This window comes from Lithobates pipiens, unplaced genomic scaffold, assembly GCF_037356315.1.
Source record: "Lithobates pipiens isolate NorthernLeopardFrog02 unplaced genomic scaffold, aLitPip1_a1.2 Scaffold_13, whole genome shotgun sequence".
In the NCBI taxonomy this organism is placed as follows: Eukaryota; Metazoa; Chordata; class Amphibia; order Anura; family Ranidae; genus Lithobates; species Lithobates pipiens.
Genome location: NW_027507718.1, coordinates 119744574 through 119763374, shown reverse-complemented (window position 1 = coordinate 119763374; position 18801 = coordinate 119744574). Strand labels below are relative to the sequence as shown.

At 35.6% G+C, this 18801-nt stretch overlaps 1 long non-coding RNA gene across 1 annotated transcript in view; it reads right to left on the bottom strand.

Annotated features, from left to right (window-relative positions):
• The window catches only part of LOC143974271 (uncharacterized), an 86066-nt gene extending 80105 nt beyond the window's left edge, over positions 1-5961 (bottom strand). The window contains exons 1-2 of the long non-coding RNA XR_013272192.1: positions 3960-5961; positions 2477-2512 (exon numbers count right to left, since the gene is read on the bottom strand). This is a non-coding gene — a long non-coding RNA (uncharacterized LOC143974271). The remainder of the gene's footprint in view (positions 1-2476; positions 2513-3959) is intronic.
• Between the last annotated feature and the right edge of the window lie 12840 nt (positions 5962-18801).

Sequence of the window (18801 nt, the reverse complement as noted above, 5' to 3'; positions counted from 1 at the left end):
GGAGTCTCCACTGGCTCTGCTCTTATGTGTTTTGTGTGTTGTGTAGATCTCTGTTATTCCCATAGGCTGGGCATGTGAAAAATGTATTCCCTTCTCTGCTGAGGTGAGCTGAGTAAAAATAATATATTTTTGAGCTGGTGTATAGGCCACCTTCTTTCCAGCTTTGTGGAAGAAAATAAACATGTAATATAGACAGAGGGGGCAGCACTAAATGCTAGCAATATGGCCAAGTAATGAATTTAATTACACCTTATATAGCAGAAGAACCAGGAACCATATTAAGCGTGAAAAAAAAACACCCTTAATGAGATTATGCAAGAATCCCAAAGAACCCTTATCCTACCAATGGATATTATACACAAATAACATCCCCTAATACCCAGTATCTCTGAGTTTGAAAAATGCCATTAAGAGATTACAATGTATGCCTTGTATTTATTGTATTTCATTATTTATATATACTATAATTTTATTTCATATTATTTATTGCTATTATTTTGTTTTACTTTAAATCAGGACTATTTTTGCAAGGACATAACCATAAGTAATCTATGTAACTTACAATGGGAATAGTTATACCCATTTAGCGATAAGCATAATTGTGAATGACCGGTTGTAAATATTCTAACATACCAGAAGGTGCACAAAGGCTCAATAATTGATCTAGAGGCTGGCAATACAGCTTGAATGGCCTACTATTTTACTCAACATCTATCTATCTATCTATCTATCTATCTATCTATCTATCTATCTATCTATCTTTATTGTCTAGTATGGGTCCTCTTTTTTAGAATGGAACACACTACTAAGTCAAGAAAATTAGACAGAGAGAGAGAGAAACATCAAGACTGTACAATGCTGAGCAGAAAATTGAGGTCTACTCAAGACTTAACTCCACCTCTCGGAAAATCTATTAGTCAGTACACCCAATGATCTTGGAATGTTTTTGCGCATACACATCTTAGCTTTTACTTCATAAGGCAAAGAGCAATATGCAAAGTGCAGTCCAGCAACCAATCAGCAATATTTTTGATACTCAGACTGATCTAAACCAATTAAAGATAAAACCTGATTGGTTACCATGGGTTACTGTACATCATTGGTCTTTACATCGCCTTGGTAATAGGGTGACCGTAGCCAGGTAGAGTTTAGAGCTGCCTAAAAATATATACATTAGATATACCTTTTATGAACAAGCACTGTATCAGAAATATCATCATTGACAATGGCTAACAACCATCGCTTGAGGATTGTAAAGGTGATATTCCATCCATTGTACATGCAAATTTTATACGACTGTTGGTAACTGAATTCCGCTAACGTATTTTCTTATCTACTAGGGAAGGCAGCATGTTGCAAACATGATTATTTTGGTAATTAACACACTGCCCCTCCACCACCACCATCACCACAAACACACACACACCACCCCTACCTTTCATCTTTCTTTAACAGAACCATTTTAGATGTGTAAACAGAAATGGTGAATCCAATGGATGAAAAAATATTAGGTGAACAAGGGTGGCCATTTTAAAAAAAGTAAAAACACACCTTCCAAATTTCTAAACCACTAAACCACTAAACAGACGCACACAAACATTAATTTGTAAATAATTTTTGTACATAATGTGTGTGTGTGTGTGTGTGTGTGTGTGTGTGTGTGTGTGTGTGTATATATATATATATATATATATATATATATATATATATCTATATATCTATATATCTATGTATATATAAATTCAATAGAAGTGTAGTATTCAATCTGTGATGTGTAGTATTATGTATTCTATGGTTTTAGAAAAGCAAATTAGAGCTGACGTTTCCTTAAAATCATGGGATTTGATTAACCATTGTTGGAAAATTAGCATTTTGCCGCAAAAGCAGTTCATCTTAACTCGCAACATTAATTGTAGGCCAAATGAACAAGAATATAGTGACACGCACCAGTTAAAAAACATTCCCATGTATACACGTGGATGTTTCACTGAAACTGTAGTCAATTTAATACCATGCATATGCTTCCCATAGGATATTCATACTCCTCTACTGTCCTTGCAACATAGATGACTGGATAAACAAGAATTCTATTGTATGCATAATAATATTGCTGGTAAAGATAGTTGTGTGTCTAAGTGCTTATATTGCAGTTGAATATGTCAATTAATGTCACTTACTCTCCTAATGCTATAAGCCTAAACTATGTGCAGTTACAACAAGAAATGATCAAAAGGAAATATATAAAGATTATTTTTTGTTGTTGCAAATTATGTCCACCTCTGTGATCATACAATACACTATATACATAGGCATGTCTTGTGGATATACCAACTAAAATATATTAGATAATACACTAATATGAATACAGAAACAAATGAGTGTTCCATAAATGTGCAAGTCAGCAATAAGACATACAGGAGCAAGAACCACACCTGCACAATATCGAAGAACATTTGAACTCAGACTCAAGCCTTACCGTATGTGGATCAGGAAATGTCCCTGTGCTCTTAACCTAGGAGAGATCAGACCAAATGTAAAGCTTTTTGTTAATATAAAATTACAGGGACACCTATAGCACAATTAATCATTAATAGTATAACAAATTAAAATCCACAAAACACACCAACACATTTGTCTATAACTATATTTGAAAACCTTCTTAAATAAGTCTTCCATTGATAAGCAAAACATGCTACATTAATTCGTGAATGTAGCAGGGATGTTTTTTCTGAGCTTCAAACGTATACAATTGTTTTTTTAAGTAGTGGTGTGGATAATTTCATTACCCCAACACTGCATGCATTATTTAGGCCCTATAAATTGTCACATACTTTTCATCCTTCTGTAGTATAACAGCTGAAACATGCTACATTATCTATATATCTAGCTCTAACAATGTTATAATGCCTTATCCCTCTAATTACGTAGGTATGTATTTATACATAGAAGGGTAAAGTGTGTGAGATTATATATAAAAAATCATAAAATCATATGTTCACTTACTGTATGTTATTATGCTAAATAAAAAATTAAAGCAGAAGTAGTGGCTTTTACTAATATGCTTTTTGAATGTAATTTTGCTCAGCCACATTTACAAATTCTTTATGTAGCAGACGGTTAACTGAATATTTACTCGATATTTCAGAAAATTATGTATAGAGATGTGCATTTAAATAGAAGTAAAACTTAAAGAGAAAGAACCCTTTGATATAATAATTGTAAATAAAAGCTGTACTTACTGCAGACGCCCAACTAAGCAAATTCACAGATTAGAGAAAAAAAGGTTTTAAAAAGTTAAGTCTAAAAAAACACATCCTTTGTTTTCCCTGTTTTAAGCAAGGCCTCATTAATTAATTTCACACTGTAGGTTCTTCGTTTTTTTCCCACAGACAAAAAAAAAAAAAATAATCAGCCCAAATAGAGAGGGGGATTCAAAATCAAGTTCAGTTTGTCCAATTAGCATGACAATGATGTCTGAGGGGTTAGAGGTCTCTTGAGGCAGAGGGTCTGCAATGAATAGGCTGGACTCTACGGTACTCAGGGCATTTTCCCAGGCTTCACAACAATCTCACAACTGTTTGTCTTGCATGGTAAACGTTTTATTATGAAGTTTGTCTTCCAATAACGGGAAGAATGGATCATTAGTGTAGAGGCAAGACCCCCAAAAAAAGCAGTGGGTGGAAACATATAGTCTGTGCAAGGCGACACGATAGTGAAAAAAATTATATGTGCGTGTGTGTGTGTATACATGTGTGTATATGTATGTATATGTATATATATATATATATATATATATTTATAAAATCAGTTACATTAAGTCATTGCATTAATCCTGATTACCTAAAGGAGCAATTTGGGTATTTCAGTTGAACAGAGGCTAAGGTGATGATTACACCTAGCTCCAAAAACAAGTTATATAGGAAAACAAATAAAAAAAGGACATATATTCTAACACTTACTTGCAAACACAGGCTTCAAGGCGCCATCATTTGATGTTGTGGATAAGGACCATTAAAAAAATATCAACAGAAAACTATTTCTTGGAAGATGATAAAAGTCCAAGCACATGCTTGTCTGTGTGTTCCAGGCTTAGACATATCCTTTGTATAGGCTGGAGATGAGTGAGCTGGTACCCAGTCTGGTACATAGGGAGAATCTCTGAGGGGGGAGGGAGACAGGCCCCTCTGTTAACTTAGTTGTAATAATTTGATGTCTTGCACTTATTTTCTCACGGTTCACACAAGAGATGTCTGGGATTCAATCGTGCCAGTCAGATTCAGTCCAAGCTGTTGCAGACGTGTGTAGAAATCCTAAGAGAGGTTCCCATTCATTGTCCAGAGTGCATTGATATCTATTGTGTGGGCTCTGCATGATCTATTTTGCTTTTTATTCACGCCTTTTAGTTACCCCCCACTCAACAGCATAAGAATAACTTATGAGATCCCATTTAACTCCGGGAGACAGAACGAGAGCGCGATAACAATATTAGCAGTAGCTGTAGCAGCCACGAACATATAAGAACATCCATTAAACTTGGAGATAGTGTGGACTTCAGCAGCACAGACCAGGAGCTGTAGATACAAGTTCCTCCTTCATTTTAGCACTCATCTTCTGTTATGGAGTGGCTTATAAAAAAGAAGATGCTCTGAGAACAAACAACAGATCCTACAAATTCCAGTCTGGCATTATTTCAAGCTGGATGAAGGAGAAAACAGCAGAACAGAAGGAGTGCTTGTGGTATTGGCAAGAATGACCTGCATCCCTCAGGAATTAGATGAGATCTTAGCAGAGGATGCTGTGACCCTCCTCGAGGTCTATCTCCAGGGTCAGATAGTTCTGCTCCATGGCTCATGTTCAGAGAAGACAGTTGTAAGATAAAAGTCCAAAGGAGAAGACCAAGGTGCTGAGGAAGGTGTTGTCAGATGTTGGGAATAAAGTGAGATGTTGCCAATGCAGTCAGATGTTATGTTACAAAGGCGAGATGCAAGGTGTGTAAGAAGGTGCTGTGAATGCAGAGAAACAGAGCAGGAAGGTGCTGTGGGGTACTGGAATTCTTGTGACATGCTGGGATTGCACAGTGCAGTGTGTGCGGTGGGGGTGGGGCAGTGAGATGCTGAGATTGCATTGAGGATTTAGGTGAGGGGTTGGAAGAGTACTGACAGGTCCAAAATGAAGTGATGACTTGAGAGTGCTTTAAGATGTTGGTAGTGAAATGCTGACAGTGCATGGCCATGACAAAACAGAGAGTGATGTAAATATTGTGAGAGGGAATCCAGCACTGCATAGGGATAAGGAAATACAAGAGGGTTGTCAACATCATTGTTTGGGGTAATAAGAATGGTCTGGGAGAGCTGTCAGACGTAGACTGAGCAGAGATGAATGAGTTAGCTCATTTGCATGCCATGAGTTTGGTGCTGAGACAGTATACCAGAAGCAAAGCTATACATGTTCAGTGAGGAGCATGCAGGTCTCTTCTAGGGCATCATGTGCTAGAATAATCGGGAAATGGAAGTGCTATTGGCAGTGTGGTGAATGCAGTGAGCAGCGTGTTGGTGTGTGTAAAATGCGGTCTGAGAGATGTTGACATAGATACGATGGAGTATGTAGATGTAGAGAAAAGATGCTATGTACAAGGGATGCTCGATGAACGTACGATGCGGTGAAAAGGATGCTGGCGTTGAATGAGATGCTGTCTAAGCAGTGAGGTTCTGCACGATGCTGCCAGTTCGATAGGATGCTGGAAGACGCGAGCAGTGGACTGACATCTCATCCACACAGGAGATCTACAAGCTGAGTTCTATTAACCCTCTCCCACCCACATGCATCACCCCCCAAGCCCTGGAAGGGCAGGCTTCTTGGTTCCCTGCCCCTTAGCCAGTCTCCCTATATGAACTCCCAAAGCCAGCTCTCCATACCTTACTGGGATAATCTGCACATCCATTTTGGAAAGTTTCTCCTACTTGCCTACACGCAGTGCTGCGTCCTGACGTCAAACCCCAGGATAGGTCAGCTGGATACACATTTTAATGCATTTTACTTCTCACAGGGAGGTGGCATCCTCATTAACCTGTCCACTGTGTGTATTTAACTGGAAAGAGGATAAATTGGGATTTATAGAGATATATTCCAAGTCTCGGTACACTAGTGTTCTGCTGAACGTGTTAAACATTCCCATTTTCTTTTTTCTTTTTTTTCTTTGTGTGGACATTTATTTTAGATCACCTGCTATATAGTGGCAATAATCTTGAGAAAAAAAGTAAAGAATTTATATATATATATATATATATATATATATATATATATATATATATATATATATATATATTTATATACCAGCTCCAAATATTGCAGGAAGCACTCACCCAGTAGATGCAGATAATGTAGGTGCACAGCAGATATAGCCCAGCCCAGGCTCACGTGTATATAAAAAAGCAAAGTCCAATCTGCAGCTCTTTATCCTTTAGTTTTAATCTGCGTAATGCTTTCATCAGTACAATAGTTTCAGATCCCACAAGGATCCTTCAGCAGGTTTGTATAGATTGGACTTTGCTGCAGATTAGACTTTGTTTTTATATATATACTGTATGTGTGTGTATGTGTGAGTGTGTGTGTGTGCGCAGAAGTATACACAGATGTACATATATTTCTAGGTAGGTAGATTTATGGATGTGTGTGTAAATATGTATGTGCATTATAAATATGTGTACATATATGGGTATATATGTATGTAAGTGTGTAGACATAAATTAGTATATATATATATATATATATATATATATATATATATATATATATATATATATATATATATATATATATATACACAGACACATACACACACATACATCTCCACATTCATTTCTATATTTAGCCTTTTATTAGTATTATATATGTAATACATATATTTCATTCATACATTTTTGGCTTGCTGAGCCTCAATAATCTTCTTTTAATCAAATAACAAGTGTTAGCAAAATCTCATCTGATTTTAAGCAATGATAGCAATGGTATTGCTACTTTAGTCAGTAGAATTATGAGGGATTATAAAATTGTGAATCTGATTCCTCCATAGTATGGATGTCTAGTGTGACATGGACAAATTCATATAGACAGGAGCTGTTTAGATCTCTTCAGATACAGAGCTTACACAATCTTAAGTAAGGATCCTTTGTGTTAGGGTATATTGGCCTTCTTCTTGCATGTATAGGTTTCTATTTACCTCTGTGTTGGATATGTAATGAAAGACACCACAGAATATGGCACAAAATACTAATGTGGCATCCTCTGTTATATGTAGAATGTTTAGAATGGTATATTTGTCTGGAGATGGCAACCCTGCCAAAAAAATATTCATCACCTGAATTTGTGAATATAAACCTAATTACTTAGGTACAGATCAGGAGTATCTATCTATCTATCTATCTATCTATCTATCTATCTATCTATCTATCTATCTATCTATCTGGCTGTCTTCACAGATTAATGCATTGTTGCAATACCTACTGTTAAACCTATGCATACATACCTTGTACACTGCATATAGTATGTTGAAATTCTGTATACCCCATTTTTCCGAGAAACACACACATTTTAAACTTCAGATGTGTCACTTATAAAATCAGAGACTCAAATGAAAAAAAAAATTTGAGAGTTCCCTGTCAATTGCATTACTTAATTTTAATTTAAGCTTTGGTTTTGTTCAAATAATAGATTGCTGGTTATTTTATACCACTCATCATCAACTAATAAGCATTGCCTGTAATGTATTCATAGGTGCCAGTATGGCAGTCTTCTTGCCCCACTTCCCTACAAGTCACCTCTTATTAGTTACATCATCATCTGTACATAACATAGTGATCTAGAGTACAGCTGTTCAACACCTTCAGTTCTCAGATATTCATTTATTTAGCTTCTGAACATGACTATTGTATTAATCGTTAACATGTACAATGACATATAAGAAGGATGATGAAAAATGAATCTTTTTACTATCTTATTACAATTCCATTAGCATAGATTGGTGTATCTTGTTTTGTTTAATCTGGATTAAAGCAATATAAGATCCTATTATGCTATTGTTGGTCAGAACAAAATACCTGTAAAATACTTAGCCAGTATTAAATCAGGTATTTCCTTTATTCACTGTAAACAACAATTTCTGAGCCTAATTTGTCTTTGACCATTGTCCCCAGCATTACAAAACCTGCCATACTGTGCCCCATGTCCAGCCACCTCCCAGTTTGGTGGGGAATGGTTAATCTTGCCAGCCATGACATGCAAATTGTTCAGACTGCTGCCTGTCTGGCTGGCTACACCACGTGACTTTATTATACAAGGATCACCACCTGATTTGCATAGATATTCTGTACTGTATAAATTATTCAGCAGGATTTGCAAGATTTTCCTCATTAGGGTCCAGGGAGAATGCTGCAGAGAGGAGTTAAACTATAATAGTAAAAAAAACAAAGTAATAACAAAATATCTGATCTCCATATGATACCAAACATATGTGGTAAAAAAGCATATTTTTAGTAGAATTAGCACACATACATATGTGTTTATTAGAGAATATTAGCGAAGGTGTGTTGTGTTTTCCAGCATTGGCCATTTTATTTCAGTTTTTTTTTTTTTGTAGGAATAATAATGTCCATTAATATAACTATCACTAATTCAACAGTGCCAAAGAAGGAGGAGTATAGCCCATGGTGTGTGTATTTCAGCATTAGAACATATTTATTGTTGAGTGAATGTAAAAGGTAGAAAAACAGCATTATGTGGTGCATATTATTATTATCATGTCCTTCTTTACAAACTTAAAACACACTTGCAATTTTAGATGTAATATAGTGCATGCATTATAACTATGTAATTTAAATATAGAAATAAAAATATAAGACATTTATATATACCCATTACATAACATATTCTTTCAAGAAATATACTGCAGAGGTTGTATATTAGCTATATGGTTGCTCACTGTAGATCACAGTATTTTCAGATTCCAATACTGGACAGCAGGAAACCTATCACATTCCTAACCGTCAATAAACTTTCATACATTATGAGCAATATAACCTTTTTATAATTAAAATGCTAAAATTTATGAAGCGTATGTTATATGATGAAATGCATGAATGCTTTAAATACTGTGATCAGGACCTCTAAAAGATGTTATAAGGTTATATAAGCATCTTCTACATATATACTGTACACACACAGTATATATATATATATATATATATATATATATATATATATATATGCAGACATTATAGACACTTTACCTGCTAAAAAATAAATCTATTCACCTAGTGTGATGAATATACCATATCTCTCTATATATTCCTAAATACCTGGGCAGATGCAATGCCATATATCTGTAAAATGAATAAATATGCTGCTATTAGTTGCTAAAATGTTATCTATCTATCTATCTATCTATCTATCTATCTATCTATATATCTATATATATATATATAGATATATATATAGATATTTATTTGATATATTATATATTAATGTTGCATCTTGAAATTATTTACTGCTGATTATGAACATTTTTATGTCATATACTTATTGTCATATTCTGATGATGCAGATTTAAAAGGATGTGTCTATAGCAGTTTGCGGACTGCTAAGGAGTACTAATACAGGCATACCCCACTTTTAAGTACACAATGGGGTTTATTTACTAAAGCTGGAAAGTGCAAAATCAGGCTCACTTCTGCATAGAAACCAATGAGCTTCTAACCCCAGCTTGTTCAATTAAACGATGGTAATAAAACCTGGAAACTCATTGGTTTCTAGGCAGAAGTGAGCCTGATTTTGCACTTTCCACCTTTGGTAAATAAACCCCCATTGTGTACTTAAAATGGGGTATGCCTATACTTTGCTACAGAGCAAAGTATACCCTTGTCTTTGAATATTTTAACATATGCCCATTCTGCCCAATCTATGCAGCTAGTAGGCACTAGGCAGAATACAGGGTATCAGAAAGTGACAGAATTTTAAGATAATCTTCCACCAGTCATTTATTCTGAATAAACAACTGTAAAAGTAAAAGTTTTATTCCCTTTTGGTGATTTATTTCAATAAAGTATTTTTCTGCATCTGTAAATTCTGATAGTTATATTGAACTGTACCAATCTTTGTTTCTTGCAAACCTTACAGAAGGACGTTATATATATGCAGATAAATAAGACAGTTAATAAAGTGTATATTTAACTATTCATTGTAGAAAACTATTTAAAGTTAGCTTCTTAAGTTTGTAAGATACCTTTCTCATAAGTGACATCAGGTTTGAATAAACTGCTTAGCTTTATGTGTATAGAATATATCACAGCTGGTTATTTCAATTAAAGTATACAAGTTATCTTGCAGCAACGAGTTTATCATTGATACAGCTGTTCACATACCCACACTTTGTTCTTATTTAATTACTTTATACTATTCGTTATTAAAGATATTATCTGATTATATTACATTCTTTTTTTTATTCTAATATTGGATAGCTCTCAGTTGATATGATATACATGAAGTCAAACCATTGTTATAGGTAAATACATACATATTAACAATAATGTTAAATTTTTTATTATTCTAATGATATTGTGTTTGAATAGATTTAAATATGTTACACAGAATAGTGCTAGACCAGATGCCTATCACAGTTAAAACAACTATTTTGTTAAATTCAGGTAAAAATGTGTACACAGGAATGTGATTTTCTAAAGGTAAGCTTAAATAGTGAACTTTTTTTTAATCAAATCTTACCAAACTACCACAGTTATACATTTTCCAGCCTTGTAATGTATAAACATTTAGTAATTTTCCAATTTTCGAGGAAATATTAACATATATATTATATACAGGCATTCTGCAAGGCTGAATCCATAATATTTTGTTCATATATGCACAAAAATACACCTGGAACAAGCATAATATTGCTATTGTTCTTATTTACTAGGCTTATTACCAGTAAGCTAGCATAACAGTTGCCATTTATTAATATTGGTAAATGTGATGTTTAAATTTGATTGTTATTATTAGTATTCATTTTTGTAGGTTAAAAATGTCATGCTTTGCCTGTGTGAGTTTTTTTTAAAACTAAAAACACATATCTATCTTGTTGTTAGGGTTATTATTTTTTTGGTTTTTATTGGTATTATTATTAATAATAATATGAATATTTTAAAAGCATGATGTTGCTAAGATCATTGAGATCAGAAGTTATATACCTTTTTGGAATACACATTAACAGAATAACACTATCTATCTTCAAAATACAATGAATTCCTACAGTAATGCCTGTGTCTGCCAATTAAAAAAATATGTTTTGGGTCTTAAGCCATTTACTAATTAGATAAAATAAGTTCTTAGTCTATATATGCAAAGTATATAGGATTTTTTACATTACCTTTTCAGGTGGATTTAAAGTATGTTTTCCTATATTTTATATGAAAATTATAATGAGTACATAAGAGTACTCTTATCATTTTTGAAAATTCTCGTTAATCAGTGAATCATTTTTATGCATAATACTTTTACATGCCTTTAGACCATATTACAAATCTTTTTAATTTTTAAGTGTGTATTATAATAATAATAATAATAATGATACTAATAATAATTGTTAACCTTGATAGCTATGGTGAAAAGTTATTATTCCAGTAAAAGATTAAACTATGATAAAAAATAGATAAAAAGATGAAATTACTATTTACACCGCATTAGGAAATAATACCCAGTAGTCCAATGCTCATAAACAGAATAAGAAAAAACACCTTTTAAATACAGTCATTTCATACACTCCCCCAGTAGATAAAACATGAAATTGCTATATACACCCAGTTAAGATGTAAAACATTGCATTCTAATACTCATTACCAGAATAGGAACAAATGCCTTTTAAATATAGTCTTTTCCTACAGCAATATATGTTTCTGTCACCAAGAAAATATGTATTTTATGTTCTACAGCTCAAAAAAACAAATACAGTGACTTGTTTCCTGTAATATTGAAATTCAGTATTTGACTAGAGCTATTTTTTTTATATATTCTGTGAAACTGTTTGGAAATGTATAAAGATACATTTTTATATTTCCCATATCATTGAGTCTATACTAAAGAGGTTGTATTTAGCCTGAGCATTGTCCAGTGGAGTTGGGTTATATATAAATCTTTTTATATGTCAAACCTAAATTTCAGTAAACATCTAAAAGTACTCCTTAACAATTCCAGTGTACCGTATACATATTTGTGAACTAATAAGAATAATGTTCTTTGATAAAATATAGACATATATTAAATGTCATTATAACACAGTTTCCCCTTTATATTTTTTATGGTTGAATTGGATGGACTTGTGTCTTTTTTCAACCTGACTAACTATGTAACTATGTATAATAACAATAATCATAATAATAATTATTATTATAATATTTAAAGAGTATCTATTTCAAGTTACAATTAAACACATATATCTCGTATGTTCTGTCCAGAATAAGTGAAACAAAAAAAAAGCCCAATAATATGATTTGGTGTTCTTACCATGGATGCACTAGTCTGGAAAATATCCACACAAAATAAAAAAAAAACTATAATGAAGCTGATTAAATATCTAAACTAAACACAGGGTAGGGTTTTAAATGACTCCTTTAGTAAATCAGCTCTTTAGTATTGATACACTCTGGATTTAAACATACCTCGACTACAGAGTTTTTACTCTATGCCCTGTATACTCAAGTAAAGGCTGAAGGTTTGCTCAGAGGGGCACTTAAAGAGACCCTGTTGCAATGTTAAAAAAATAAATTCAGTAGCATCCAGGTATTAAAGAGATTTTTATACACCTCTGCTTCTCAGGCAGTGTGTTAAATCTTCATTCTTTTGCAGAGCTATGAGGGCTGCTGTTATTCAACATTTGCAGGAGTGTAGGGTAGTGTGCCCCCCCCCCCCCAACAGAGACTGTGGTTTCTCCCTACAGGACACAATAGTGATGTAGGGGGCAGCAAGAAGAGCAGAGTACCCAACAGGGGACCAGATATCTGACATAACTGGTAGTGGCGGATACCACCTGAAACTCGTAGCTTTGCAAGAAAGTGAAGGTTTAACACTACCCTCTGGGTAAGGTGGGCAGTACATTTTTGTTACAGAGTTGTGCCGTTTTTATATTTATAACATAGTTACAGGGTCTTTTTAAGACACCCACATAGTTCCAATTTTAGCATGATCAGCTGAGAATTGTCATGTCTGTGGGTAGCATCAGGAAAAGCTAGCTGTTTGTAAGCTAGCCAACGTAAGACTGGCTCTAGCTGTATCTTCCCCCTCTGTCCAAGAAATTAACAAGCACAATAATATACTGTATGTGTCTGGCTGTAATCCTCAGACAATTTGTTTTATTTTGATTTCTAAAAGAACCTGCAATGGTTACTTTATCTAATGTAACTGCTGATACATAACCAGATTCTTCATGTAATTTGAAGACGGTGGCTGAATGATAGTATTAGTATGCAGCTTTAATCATTTGGGGTTCATCAGTTATTGTCACAAACTAGTATTTGTATATATCTTGTAGATGACTTACATATTTGAAAAATCAGCACGTGATCGTATGCGCTAAAATATATCTTAAATTCCTGTCTGCAGAGAATGATTTTGAAACATAGTGTAACATAATTTTGACAGACAACATTTCATTTATTGGCAATGATAGTTTTTCTTCTATGATTATTGTTCGTATTTATCAAGCAAGTTTTGAATCCTCCAAAAAATCCTCCTATGTATCACCCATTGGCTACCATGCCACTTTAGCAGGCACCCACAACCTGTAATCTTCAGAGGAAAAAACATCAGTGGCATTGAATCTTATGCCACGTACACACGATCGGAATTCCGGCCAGAAAAAGACCGATGAGAGCTTTTCATCGGAAAATGTGACCGTGTGTATGCTCCATCGGAATTTAGCTGTCCGAATTTCCTCCAGCCAAAAGTTGATAGCATGTTCTCAGTTTTCCCAACGGAAAAGCTTTCTATCGGAAATTACGATCGCGTGCATGCAATTACTACACGCCAAAAATCACGCATGCTCAGATTCAACTACCAGACGGAAGCTATTGGCTACTGGCTATTGAATGTCCTTTTTCTAGTCCCGTCATACGTGTTGTACGGCATCGCGTTCTAAACGATCGGAATTTGGTGTGACTGTGTGTAGGCAAGACAGCTTGAGCGGAATTCCATCGGGAAAACCATCAGACCTTTTTCTGACGAGAATTACGATCGTGTGTACGTGGCATTATAAATTTGTAAAATTTGTGAAATTGTGTGGCTTTTGGAAGGTTGAATCACATCCAACCATTAAAACTGTGTCTAATTTAAAAAAAAATTGTAGACTCTTGGCAAATTTTGAATCTTGTACAACATAAAGAATGTGCACTGTCCTATGTTAATCCTGGGTCATGAAGTAGCTGAGTGCATTTTCCTCTCTGCCCTGAATGAGCATTGCCAATTGGTGCAACAATTTTTTCGGGTACACAACAGAAATCCCAGGGCAATCAGTAAACTGCTGACATCACCTTTGGCTAACAGATCAATGAAATATTTTCCCTACTGGAATCATCACTGCCTCCATAGCATAAACATGGATGCTCAGCTAAGCCTGCTGTGTATGTTTAGGTAACAGTCAGTCAACAGACAGTTCTGAGGGGAGTTGAATCATGTCAGCACATCATACTGCTCTCGGACATTTCTAAGCTCCATTGACAAAGGAAGGCTGACTGGACCTGGGTTCTGCTTTTTTTAAAGGTTCTGTGTAACTAGTATGTGGCTAAAAGTATACCCAAATCAGAACTATTTGGAGACAGAGTAAAGAATGATTAAAGCGAAATTTCAGGATTTAAAAACATATAATACCCTTACAGTGGAACCCCCTGCCACGCAAGGGTTAAAAGAGAAGAATGGTCAAATCTTTTTTAGCCATACTTTTCTTGTGGGTCACAGGAGCTTACTCTTTTTCTCCTGTGACCCAAAGTCAGCTGATAGCAAGCTGTTACCCACTATCAACTACCTCATGTAGAGCCCCTCCAGGCTGTGGAAGAATCCTGACAATATTGTTGGGATCCACTCAGATGTCTGATTGACAGCTGGCCTCACCTCACAGCGCATGGCTGAGAGCTGGAGCCAGCTGGGCCCCGTCCCTCCCCAGCCCATTGCTCCAATGAGCACCAGAAGAGCAGAGGGGAGAGCAGTGAATGACAGTCACTGCTCTTTGCTCAGAGCAGACCATTCGCTGAGTGATCATTGGTGATGTGATTGCTCAGTTCTTGGTCTTAAAGCTGACATGGGACAGCTGCAGCATCACAACATTTGTTTTTCGGAGAACCCCATATTTCTCCCTTAACCACATGCTGACCGGTGCACGCCGATGTACATTGGCAGAATGGCACTGACAGGCAAATGAGTACATCCATTGCGTCCCTTTAAATTTTCCGCTGTGCCATTGCGTGCCCCGCCGCCGGTCGGGACCTCCATGAGTCCAATCACGGGTCCCGCAGACTCGATCGCCATGGGGATAACCGCGATCGTTTCACAGGGAGGAAGAACAGGGAGATGCTAATATAAACAAGACTCTCCCCCTTCTGCCTAGTGACAGTGTCACTGATCTCTGTTCTCTGTGACTGAAGCAGAGATCAGTGACATGTCTTACACAGCCACGCCCCCCCACAGTTAGAAACACTCCTCAGGGCTCACTTAACCCCTACACTGCCATCTAGTGGTTAACCCCTTCACTGCCAGTGTCATTTACACAAGAATCAGTGCATTTGTATAGCACTGATTTCTGTATAAATGACATTGGTCCCAAAAATGTGTCAAAAATGTCCGATGTGTTTGCCATAATGTCGTAGTCATGATAAAAATTGATGATCGCCGCCATTACTAGTAAAAAAAAATTATTAATAAAAATGCTATAAAACTATCCCCTATTTTGCAAATGCTAAAACGTTTGCGCAAACCAATCAATAATCGCTTATTGCAATTTTTTTTACCAAAAATATGTAGAAGAATACGTATCGGCCTAAACTGAGGAAAAATATGTTTTTTTATTCATTTTTGGAGGATATTTATAATAGCAAAATTTGTTTATAGCACAAAAAATTAAAACTGCAGGACATCATAGTTACATAGTTACATAGTTAGTCAGGTTGAAAAAAGACACAAGTCCATCCAGTTCAACCAAAAAAAATAAAATAAAAATAAATATAATAAAATATACTATACATATATATACACATATACATACACATACACATACATACATACATATACATATATATATATATATATATATATACACATACACATATATATATATATATATATATATATATATATATATATATATATATACATACATACATATACACACATACACATATACATACATACATACACACATACATACACATACACATACATACACACATACATATACCAGCCCATATACCCAAATCTATACCCACAGTTGATCCAGAGGAAGGCAAAAAACCCCAGCAGAGCATGATCCAATTTGCTAAAGCAGGGGAAAAAATTCCTTCCTGATCCCCCGAGAGGCAATCAGATTTTCCCCGGATCAACTTTACCTATAAATTTTAGTACCCAGTTATATTACGTACACTTAGGAAATAATCCAGGCCTTTCTTAAAGCAATCCACTGAGCTGGCCATAACCACCTCTGCAGGGAGTCTATTCCACATTTTCACAGCTCTTACTGTGAAGAAACCTTTCCGTATTTGGAGATGAAATCTCTTCTCCTCTAGACGTAAAGAGTGCCCCCTTGTCCTCTTTGTTGACTTTAAAGTGAATAACTCGACACCAAGTTCCCTATATGGACCCCTTATATATTTGTACATGTTGATCAAATCCCCCCTTAATCTCCTCTTATCAAGAGTGAATAAATTCAGTTCCTCTAATCTTTCCTCATAGCTGAGTTGCTCCATGCCTCTTATCAGTTTGGTTGCCCTTCTCTGCACTTTCTCCAGTTCCCCGATATCCTTTTTGAGAACTGGTGCCCAAAACTGAATGGCATATTCCAGATGAGGTCTTACTAATGATTTGAACAGGGGCAAAATGATATCTCTCTCTCTGGAGTACATACCTCTCTTAATACAAGAAAGGACTTTGCTCGCTTTGGAAACCGCAGCTTGGCATTGCATGCTATTATTGAGCTTATGATCTACCAAAACCCCCAGATCCTTCTCCACTATGGATTCCCCCAGTTGTACTCCCCCTAGCGTGTATGATGCATGCATATTCTTAGCCCCCAAGTGCATAACCTTACATTTCTCAACATTAAACCTCATCTGCCACATAGTCGTCCAATTAGACAGAGCACTGAGGTCTGCTTGTAAATTGGTGACATCCTGTAAGGACGTTATTGCACCACATAGCTTTGTGTCATCTGCAAAGACGGAAATGTTACTCTTGATCCCAGACCCAATATCATTTATAAAGATATTAAAAAGTAAGGGTCCCAGCACTGAACCTTGGGGTACACCACTCATAACCTTAGACCATTCAGAGTAAGAATCATTAACCACTACTCTCTGAATTCTGTCTTTTAGCCAGTTTTCTATCCATCTACAAACTGATGTTTCCAAACCTGTAGACTTTACCTTACACATGAGCCGTGTGTGCGGAACATCAATTTTGTTTGGGAGCCATGTCGCACAACCGCACAATTGTTGGTTAAAGTGACGCAGTGCCGAATCGCAAAAAGTGCTCTGGTCTTTGGCCTGCAAAATGGTCCAGGGCTTAAGTGGTTAACTGGTCATGAAGTCTAGTGGTAGAGAAATATACTGTAATACATATTCCTCACTCTCTCTGCAGCTGGTGCTATTCTCCTCTCTCCGAAGCTTTAGAGAATGCTAAAAAGAAGAGGTCTCTCTTCCACATTGTGGTGGAAGCCTGCAAGCGTAAGGAAAAGGGTAAATCTTCCAGCTTATTCCTCTACCCCTAGACTTAATCGACAGTTAAATGATAAGTTCACATTTGGAACATATTACATTTTCCATACATTTTTAGGGTGGAAAATGTAGCGTGCTTCAGCATCTGTAGTCTTCCCTCCCCCCCCACTTCCTCCTACCTGTGACAGCAGGCAGGGGCATTTGCTCCCCATACTCACTGTTGCAATTTGAAACAGCGAGCTACGAGCAGACAACTATGCTGAGAGTCTGCAGGAGCCTGCGATTGCACCTGCAATTAGCTAATAACGGGTGCAATGCTCTGTAGGCTCCTTAAAAAATAGAATATAAATGTATAAATTTACCTGCAAAAAAAATGGGTATTTATTTATTTATTTATTTATTTTTAAAGGCAATCACTGGAGGAGAGAGGAGACTGAGGACATGCTTCCTCCAATCTTCAACACATTAATGATATAATCTTAGCCGTAGGCAGTCACTAGACTGGAAGTCAAAAGTTTATTTTAATGACAAAAAAGTAGAGCTTTTTTGAAAAATGATATTATTGCCATGTTGTGACATGTCAGGAATTTATTCATGCATGTAATGTTACTGAAAGGTACAATTTAAGATGGCACTTTAAGATGACTAGTTTTAATCCTTATACTGTTAATATTAGTAAATAGGTAAATAGGTGCTCTTATCTGCATGCCTGAGCTAAGGGTAAAGTAAGTAAATACTACATGAATCATCTGCCCTTAATCAAAATGTCCAAGGCGAGAAATGCTAGGATGTGTTTTTCTGCGTGATTTCTTAGCAAAATAAAGAATGGAGACATGAATTGATG